A 9,361-nucleotide genomic window follows, 5' to 3' on the forward strand; every position below is an offset into this window, starting at 1 on the left:
GGTAGTACCATTTTCCCATTAGATAGCCGACCCCCCCCCCCCCCCTGTTCTTGTACATATCTCCCCCCCCTTTTTTATTTTTATTTTTTCTTTTGTTGTACATAGTATTATATGTATGTATATATGTATGTATATATATATATATATATATATATATATGTGTATAGATATATATATGGATATATAGATATATATATATATTCTTGCTGTTTTTTTATTTTCTTTGTGTAATGATATTCGAACTGCGATGCCACTATATATGTCTATGAATTGAATACCAAGGCCCTCATTGGAAACAAGTCCGCAAGGACTTTTATGAACGGACCTGTTAGACAAAGTATTTTAAATGTAAATGTGTTGTTTTACATTTTTTGCCTAATAAAATATTCAATCAATCAAGAGGAGCAGAGTTTCTACCACCATCATTAAAACATGGACTGAAAAATGGAAAGAGTTTCTCAGTGAAGGTGCAGCCAGTGTAAGAGTAGAGATGAACTCTGGTCTCCACACCATGAAAGGAGACCAGACCCTCCTCATAATCCACAAACACTCCCACTTTCTGTACCTCCTTTCTTACAGTGAGGAGGACATCAGTGTCAGCAGCAGCACTGTACTCATTTCCATTCTTCAACACGATAGTCCAGTAACCATTGTTGGGACTTGGTATGTTAAAACCTTTCCTGTTGATGGACTCTCTGGCCACTCCTAAACTCCAGTCAGTCTTCCCTTTAACCTGAACCTCACAATAAAACCTTCCTGAGGAGAAACTTTGTTTTTTTTCCTAAGACATTGACATATTTAGAGAATCTCTCTGTGTTGTCTGGGAGATTCCTCTTTACGTTTCCACAACTCACTTGTTTTCCATCTTCAGACAGGATGAGCCAGTCATTTGCTGTATCAGGGTCCAGAGTTACATCCACCTCATATTGCTGGATCCTCCTCAGCTCAGCAACACACAGCCTCTTCTCCATCTCTTGACTGAGTGTCTTCTCCAGCTGAGCCATAGCTGTCCGCAAAGTTCCCTCATGTAGAGACTGATGGATATTGACATTTGTCCAGTCCTTGGTGAGTGGAGGGGTGTGGAAGGATGAGATGTTGTGGAGGAGGTGGAGGTGGTCTTCAGTGTGTGAGAGCTGCTTCAGCTCTGAGCTTCTCTTCTCTAACTCAGTGATTTCCTGTTGCAGATCTTTAATGAAGCCTTCAGCCTGTTTCTCTGTTGTTTTCTGCTTCTTTTCAATCACATCAATGAGCTCAGCCTGGCTTCTTTCAATACAGCTGATCAGAGCAGTGAAGACCTGCACACTGTCCCCTATCTCTCTGTCTGCATTTTTCTTGCTGATCTTTACTGAGTGTTTGATCTCCTGAATCTTCTCTTGTCTCCTCTGGATCATCTGCTGAACTTCAGCCTCTGTCTTTCCCAGCTCAGCCTTTTTTCTTTTACATTCTTTTTCCAGAGATACAATGTGATGGGACTTGTGGTCTGACTCAGTGCAGGACTGACAAACACACTTGTGGTCAGTCTTACAGAACAGCTCCAGAGGTCTGTCATGTTTCTTACAAATAAAGTCTTCCAGGTTCTTTACAGGGTCGATTAGTTTGTGTCGTTTTAATCCTGTGCCTCTCTGATGAGGCTCCAGGTGAGTCTCACAGTAGGAGGTCAGACACACCAGGCAGGACTTCAGGGCTTTGAGTTTGGTGTCGGTACAGACGTCACAGGAGACTTCATCTGGTTTAGCAGCCTCTCGGTTGGCAGTGTGATTTCTTTTCAGCTGCAGTGACTTCCTAAACTGGTCAGTCATCTCAGAAATGAAAGTATTGACAAAGACTTCTGGTCTTCTATCGAAGGATTTGTTACAGAGTGGACACTTACACACATAATTTGTGTCCCAGTGTTGTGTGATACAGGATTTGCAGTAGTTGTGTCCACATGGAGTGGTGACTGGATCAGTGAACACATCCAGACAGATAGAACACAGGAACTGCTCTTCAGACTGGACACTGCTGGCTGACGCCATTTTCTACACACTGAGAATAAAAGTGAAAGTTTCAGTACTAGTTCTTGAATGATACTTCTCATAGCTTAATAGTTATGCATTGGAATAGAACACAATTATGTTGAACAATGTTCTATACTTGACATGGAAACATTGCATGTTTTTTTTTTTTTACCAATTGAAAGATCAGACAGAGGAATTTCACGGAATATGAAAATAGGGGAAAATCACATCTGGATACAGTTTCATATGCCTTATTATTGTCTTTTAATGAATAATAAATCTGCTGTACTCGCCTGTCTTTAAGTGGTCAGTATTTCTGTTGAAGGTTTTGCAGAAAGCAGTGAGTGTTGTCACCAAACTTCACCTCTTACTTTGACGTTAGACTTGCTGAGGAACTCCTCCTTGCACTGCTGTTTCAGAAAAATAGCGAAGTTTCAGATAAATAGTGTAGTTTCAGATAAATATAGGGGGTGGCAAAGTAAATGACGTATAGTTAGGGACTATAGCACAGCATTATGGTTAATTTCTTACTGTGTATGATAGTTTTCTTTAATATAGGAAACTTGTAAGGCTTCAGTAATATTATTTAACATTTCCCAACTGGATACATTGAACACAATGACAATTTTGTTTGGTTTCCTGCCAATTCCATTGTGGTGTAAAGTAACTAACAATTTTGAGGTATTTCTACTTTCTTCAGTATTTACAACTTTCAATATTTAAAGGTAGGGTAAGTGATTTTTTTGGGGTTAAAACAAAAGAGCTGGAGAGACATGGAGACTCCTGTTACTGAAAGAACACTTGCAATGAGTACATTCAAAATATAGAGCTATTTAACACTTATTTTAAACAAAGAAAATCACTTACCCTACCTTTACTCCACTACATCTCAGAGGCAAATATTTTACTTTTACTCCACCATAATTATTTAAAAACTTTAGCTAGTTACTTTGTAGATTTTGATTATTATTACAACACCACTTCAGACCTATATTGTCAATTTGAAAATAGCCAACAAGCTCACAACGTGTCGCGTCGCTTTGCGACACGTTGTGAGCTTGCAGATCTGCTATTTTCAAAGAATTTGTGTACATTTGAAAACTTGTTAAATGGTTCCTTCTGCACAATGAGTACTTTTACTTTTGGTACTTTTATGTATATTTTGATGCCAATACTTTTGTACTTTTACTCAAGTAAATGAATACCGAACTTGTACTTAACAACCAGTAACAGACTATTTCTACAATAGGCTATTGACAATATGATCGTGTCTACAGTCCTTACCTATCACAAGTACTGATGAATCCTCGTCTGTAGAAATGCCAACCTGTTTGAATGGAATTCAATTTAAATGTAATTGTTGAATATCTTCCAGTTGCAGTCAGTCACACAGTGTCAGCTGGGAGCGGTTACTATATACTGAATAACATGTGTTTTATGTCCTGCTTATATACAGACACCAGCTGGGAGGAGACACACAGGTAGAGAAGTGTTCCTGATAGCATTGGCCAGCCTCAACAAAGCCAATCAAACAAATGATTGGATCCTTTGATCACGAGTTGTGTCCCTGTCATTGTCATGGACGAGGATGCGGTTGTAAACTGATTGATGATTGGATAATTTGATGATGGAGGCATTGTTAACTGATTGAATCATCAGATTAATTTGTGTCTATATGTGTCACAAGACTGATGATAGGTTCTTGGTTTCCCCATGATCTTATATATTTGTATTTATTTTCTTTTTTTAAAGATTTTTTGTTTGGGGGCTTTCGAGCCTTTATTTGACAAGACAGTAGCAAGGTTATAATAGTTTGGGATTTTTCATTATAGTTTAGTTTTAGTTAGTTTTGACAATTCTTTTTCTAATTCAGTTAGTTTTAGTTTGTTTTTAGAGCGGGTTTGCTAGTTTTTATTTAGTTTCTATTTTATGTGAGAACCCTATATTAGTTTTAGTTTTAGTTTTTTTCAGACTTTGGGTTATTCGTCAGGCACAGGATTCAAAAAGGTCAGAGTAAGTATTGTGTAATAAAAACTCAACAAAAGATACCATTTAAAAAAATATATAGGCTATTCAGTTACTGTTGGACAATCAACAATCCACACAACTATAACAGTCCCCAATAATGTGGTATTGATAAACAATATCACATTCACTTCTTGGAAACAGAAAACTGAACAAATAAAAATGAAAATATTTGGTTAATATCCAAAAACTAAAATAAATACATTACATATATGTTTTCTTTGTCTGTTTGTCCCATGCTTTCTCTAAATATTCTGCCAGTGTGAATATCTTATTTTCAAAAATCCATGCAAGTCTCTCTGCATCACTTAACCAAATCAAATCTAGCTTTTTACACCTATTAAATATGTTTTGATGCAGCTTGTCTTATAAGGGGCAGTAGAACATAAAGTGGAACTCATTCTTAATTTATGTCACAGTAAGTGAAAATCTGCTCTTCTTCTATACCTGGTTTCCTCCTCATAGGTTAACCTATTTAAACCTGGAAAGCATTTAGATTTTAGTCATAGCAACATAGGTTTTTCAGAAAACTATTAGGATTTAGAAGGTATTTTGTTGCTTTTGTGTAGAAACCTCTTATCTCCATATTCTAACTGTCTCTGTTTTCTTTCTCATAAATTAGCGCCCTACTTGATCATACTACAGCGTCACACAAGCGCCAAAAGTAGCAGATCTACAAGCTCAAAGTGTGGCGCGAAGCGTTGCATTTTGAGCTTGTAGATCTGCTACTTTTGATCATTTTGAATTTGAATCCTGAAAAGTAACAGTTTTGGATAAAATGATGTTTTCACTAGACAGAAGATTTGTAGAATCAGCCTCAGGTCTAAATGGGTTAAGGTTGAGACATGAGACAAAGATTTTTATTCTTACTGAACAAACTTGACAATAACACTAGTTCCTTTTTTTGTTGTTTCATTATTTATTCTTTATACATTTATTTATTTCAACTATTAAAAGATATATATCTAAATTTAAAAGGAAAACATCCCAACAAAAACAATAAATGAACTGATATAACACAATACACCAAACAAAGAGTATAGCAAGTAGGAAGAAGCAATGCTTATTCATTCCTAAATAAGCATTTACAGTAGTTCTAAATGTCTGATGGAAAATATGAACTGACTTAACAAAATCAATAACAGCAATATCAAAATCTAAGTTAAGGTTAAAACTGACATCTGTCAATTGTTGCAGTTTATTTGAATATACATGAACACAGCTATATATTTACCTATTTGATTGATACATGTCTAAACATGCAATTTGTCAGCAGATATTATGATTTCCATAAGATTTAAGATCTTCTCATTCAGGATGTCATGACATGTAATAAAAGGCTGCACAACACTCAACATGGACATGGATAAAACTCCCTTATACCTTTATGTAGAATTATGTACGTAGGTAATAATAATAATAATAATAATAATAAACTTGACATTAAATGTAGCTGAAAGTGTTTTACACAGTAATTAAAAACAGCAAAAATAATTAAGCGTGAGTGCTTTATAGAAAAAGCAAAAACAATTTAACAACAAAGCAAAAAAAGAAAAGCAAAAACATATAATAACATTAAAACAATAGCAAAAAAGGCAGTGGATCAGGCAAAAATATTGAAGACATGAATAACAACGCAGAGATTAAAACATCAACTGAAAGCAAGAGTAAAAAAAACGGTGTCGGTAGAGTCAGGATCAGGATGATAGTGACGTGTCACTTGCCGAAAAAACAACAAATCTACAAGCCAACGATGTGTTGCATCGTGACGTGAAGTTCTTGGTCTTCCCAGACATGCCTCCACCTTTACAAACCCTATTCAAACACTTACACATGTACTGGACAGCTACAGAGGCCAATATACCATCATCATCCCAATTTAAAAAAAGCACAACTAAACACAATTCACAAACCACGCCTCATTTAACCGCAGCGTTAATGAAAGAAAGTCTAGGATGAAATAAATACATTTTTCATTCAAATACATTAAACTGGTGCCAGCTAAAAGTGCCCTCCTTTCAAAAACATTGCTTCCAGAGCCCCCCAAAATTACTTCCACTCCCACTGATAAACACTAGTCTAATCTGTGTGAATGACAGGAGGAGAGATGATCAGAGAAGCAGAGTTTCTACCACCATCATTAAAACATGGACTGAAAAAAGGAAAGAGTTTCTCAGTGAAGGTGCAGCCAGTGAAAGAGTAGAGATGAACTCTGGTCTCCAAGTCATAAAAGGAGACCAGACCCTCCTCATAATCCACAAACACTCCCACTTTCTGGACCTCCTCTCTTACAGGGAGGAGGACATCAGGGTCAGCAGCAGCGCCATACTCATTTCCATTACTCAACCATATAGTCCAGTAACCAGTGTTGGGACCCAGTTTGATGTCTCCCTTCCTGTTGATGGACTCTCTGGCCACTCCTAAACTCCAGGCGGTCTTCCCTTTAACCTGAACCTCATAGTAAAACCTTCCTGAGGAGAATCTTTGTTTTCCTAAGACACAGGGACATTTAGAGAATCTCGTTGTGTAGTCTGCGAGATTCTTCTTTACATTTCCATGAATCACTTGTTTTCCATCATCAGACAGGATGAGGTAGGGATGTGCTGTAGTAGTGTCCAGAGTTACATCCACCTCATATTGTTGGATCCTCCTCAGCTCAGCATCACACAGCTTCCTCTTCATCTCTTGACTGAGTGTCTTCTCCAGCTGAGCCACAGCTGTCCTCACTGTCCCCACATGTGAACAGTGATGGACATTGATGTTTGTCCAGTCCTTGGTGGGTCTCCACCCAGTGCTGATGGAAGGGACGTTCTGGAGGAGATGGTCTTCAGTGTGTGATAGCTGCTTCAGCTCTGAGCTTCTCTTCTTTAATTGAGTGACTTCCTGTTGCAGATCTTTAATGAAGCCTTCAGCCTGTTTCTCTGTTGTTTTCTGCTTCTCCTCAATCACATCAATGAGCTCCGCCTGACTTCTCTCAATACAGCTGATCAGAGCAGTGAAGACCTGAACACTGTCTGCTATCACTGTGTCTGCATCTTTCTTGCTGAGCTCTACTGAGTGTTTGATCTCCTGAATCTTCTCTTGTCTCCTCTGGATCATCTGCTGAACTTCTTCCTCTGTCTTTCCCAGCTCAGCCTTCTTTCTTTTACATTCTTCTTCCAGAGATACAATGTGATGGGACTTGTGGTCTGACTCAGTGCAGGACTGACAAACACACATGTGGTCAGTCTTACAGAACAGCTCCAGAGGTCTGTCATGTTTCTTACAAATAAAGTCTTCCACGTTCTTCACAGGGTCGATTAGTTTGTGTTGTTTTAAGCCTGTGCGTTTCTGATGAGGCTCCAGGTGAGTCTCACAGTAGGAGGTCAGACACACCAGGCAGGACTTCAGGGCTCTGAGTTTGGTGTCGGTACAGACGTCACAGGAGACTTCATCTGGTTTAGCAGTCTCTCGGTTGGCAGTGTGATTTCTTTTCAGCTGCAGTGACTTCCTAAACCGGTTAGCCATCTCAGAAATGAAAGTATTGACAAAGAGTTCTGGTCTCCTATAGAAGGTTTTGTGACAGAGTGGACACTTACACACATATTTTGTGTCCCAGTGTTGTGTGATACAGGCTTTGCAGTAGTTGTGTCCACATGGAGTGGTGACTGGATCAGTGAACACATCCAGACAGATAGAACACAGGAACTGATCTTCAGACGGGAGACTGCTGGCTGACGCCATTTTCTACACACTGAGAATAAAAGTGAAAGTATCAGTATAGTAGTTCTTGAATTCTACATCTCATAGCTTGATAGTAATTAATAGGATTGTTTTGGAATAGAGCACAATAATGTTGAACGATGTTCTATACTCGATATGGAAACATTACATTCTTTTTACCAATTGAAAGATCGGACTGAGGAATGTCAAGGAATATGAAATGAGAAAAGCATGTTTGGATTCAGTTTCATAAACCTTATATTAGTGTCTTTTTGTGAATAATAAATCCTTATCTGCTGTACTCACCTGGTTTTAAGTGGTCAGTTTTTCTGTTAAAGTCCTGTTGAAGGTTTTGTAGAGCAGTGAGCGCTGTCACCAAACTGTTGAAGGTTTTGTAGAGCGTGTGAGCGCTGTCACCAAACTGCACCGTTTACTTTCAGTTTAGACTTGTTGAGAAACTCCTCCTTGCACTGTAGCTGTTAACCCTTCACACCCTCCACTCTGCACTGCATGTTAGTTACTGCATGTCCTTTCATATAGACAGTATTTACATTTCAAGATGACAATTTACATAAGAAAATTCAACTATTGGCAACGTTTCAATGTTTTTCAAAGCCAAGCAAACAATGACTATAGCAACACTGAATGTAAGATGAACACATTGAAACCTTATTCAACAGAAACATTCAACATTGGTCACACGTTTCCCTTATTCACTAGCTAAGTATTTTACTCTACCTCATCTAGAGGTTAAACTTAAGGTGCAAAAACACATCGGTAGGTCCACATATTAGCAGTTACATGAGATTAGACATGAAAACACTAAGCTTCTTTGTGTGTGTGTGTGTGTGTGTGTGTGTGTGTGTGTGTGTGTGTGTGTGTGTGTGTGTGTGTGTGTGTGTGTGTGTGTGTGTGTGTGTGTGTGTGTGTGTGTGTGTGTGTAAAACACTGGAAACTAGAAAAAGTGCTCCTCGGAGCACAGGTCTCCGCCAGGTCAGGTACGTTATTCTGGCCTCCTGGTGGCGCTATAATAGGCCAATGTGAAAAGGGTGCCATTTATTCTTAGGTCTTTCACAGCAATCAGACACTGCATTCATGATTTGAGGCATTTTGTTCCAAAAATGTGTTTTGCTAAATTAGACCTCCTGGTGGCGCTATAACAGGCCAATGTTAAAAGCCGTGCCATTTCTTCCTCGGCCTAGTGGGAATGTGCGTGTGAAATTTCACGGAAATCGCAAGCTGCGTGCATAGTTTGAGGCTTTTGGTTCAAAACGGACCAATCCTGCAAACTTTGGAAGCCAACCATAGGCAATGAGGATGGAATATGGGAAATCGGACAGATCCGTGTTGATCACATGACTATAGAGATACTGTGTACCGATTTGCATGACGTTTGGATAAAATCTGTAGGAGTTATGTAAAAAAATGGGTTTTGCACAAATCGGCCTCCTGGTGGCGCTATAACAGGCCCATGTGAAAAAATTGGGGCAGAGGTTCTGAATTGGCATCCAGGGAGTGTGTGTGCACAGTTTCAGAGCGACCGGGCCAACGGTGCCGGAGATTAGCTGCTCACAGACAGAAGGACACACACACGGACACACACACACACGGACGGACGCACGGAGGGTAAAACATAC

At 38.9% G+C, this 9,361-nt stretch overlaps 1 pseudogene across 1 annotated transcript; it reads right to left on the reverse strand.

The window, feature by feature from the left end:
• Positions 1–391: 391 nt before the first annotated feature.
• Positions 392–8,118, reverse strand: LOC311057430 (annotated as a pseudogene). Its single transcript, XR_014602911.1, has 3 exons — positions 8,031–8,118; positions 6,114–7,755; positions 392–2,018 (listed from the first exon to the last, which is right to left on the reverse strand). The product of XR_014602911.1 is annotated as an uncharacterized misc_RNA (transcript).
• Between the last annotated feature and the right edge of the window lie 1,243 nt (positions 8,119–9,361).

The sequence above is a fragment of the Gymnoscopelus microlampas genome (assembly GCF_963454915.1).
Source record: "Gymnoscopelus microlampas genome assembly, chromosome: 12".
Classification (NCBI taxonomy): Eukaryota; Metazoa; Chordata; class Actinopteri; order Myctophiformes; family Myctophidae; genus Gymnoscopelus; species Gymnoscopelus microlampas.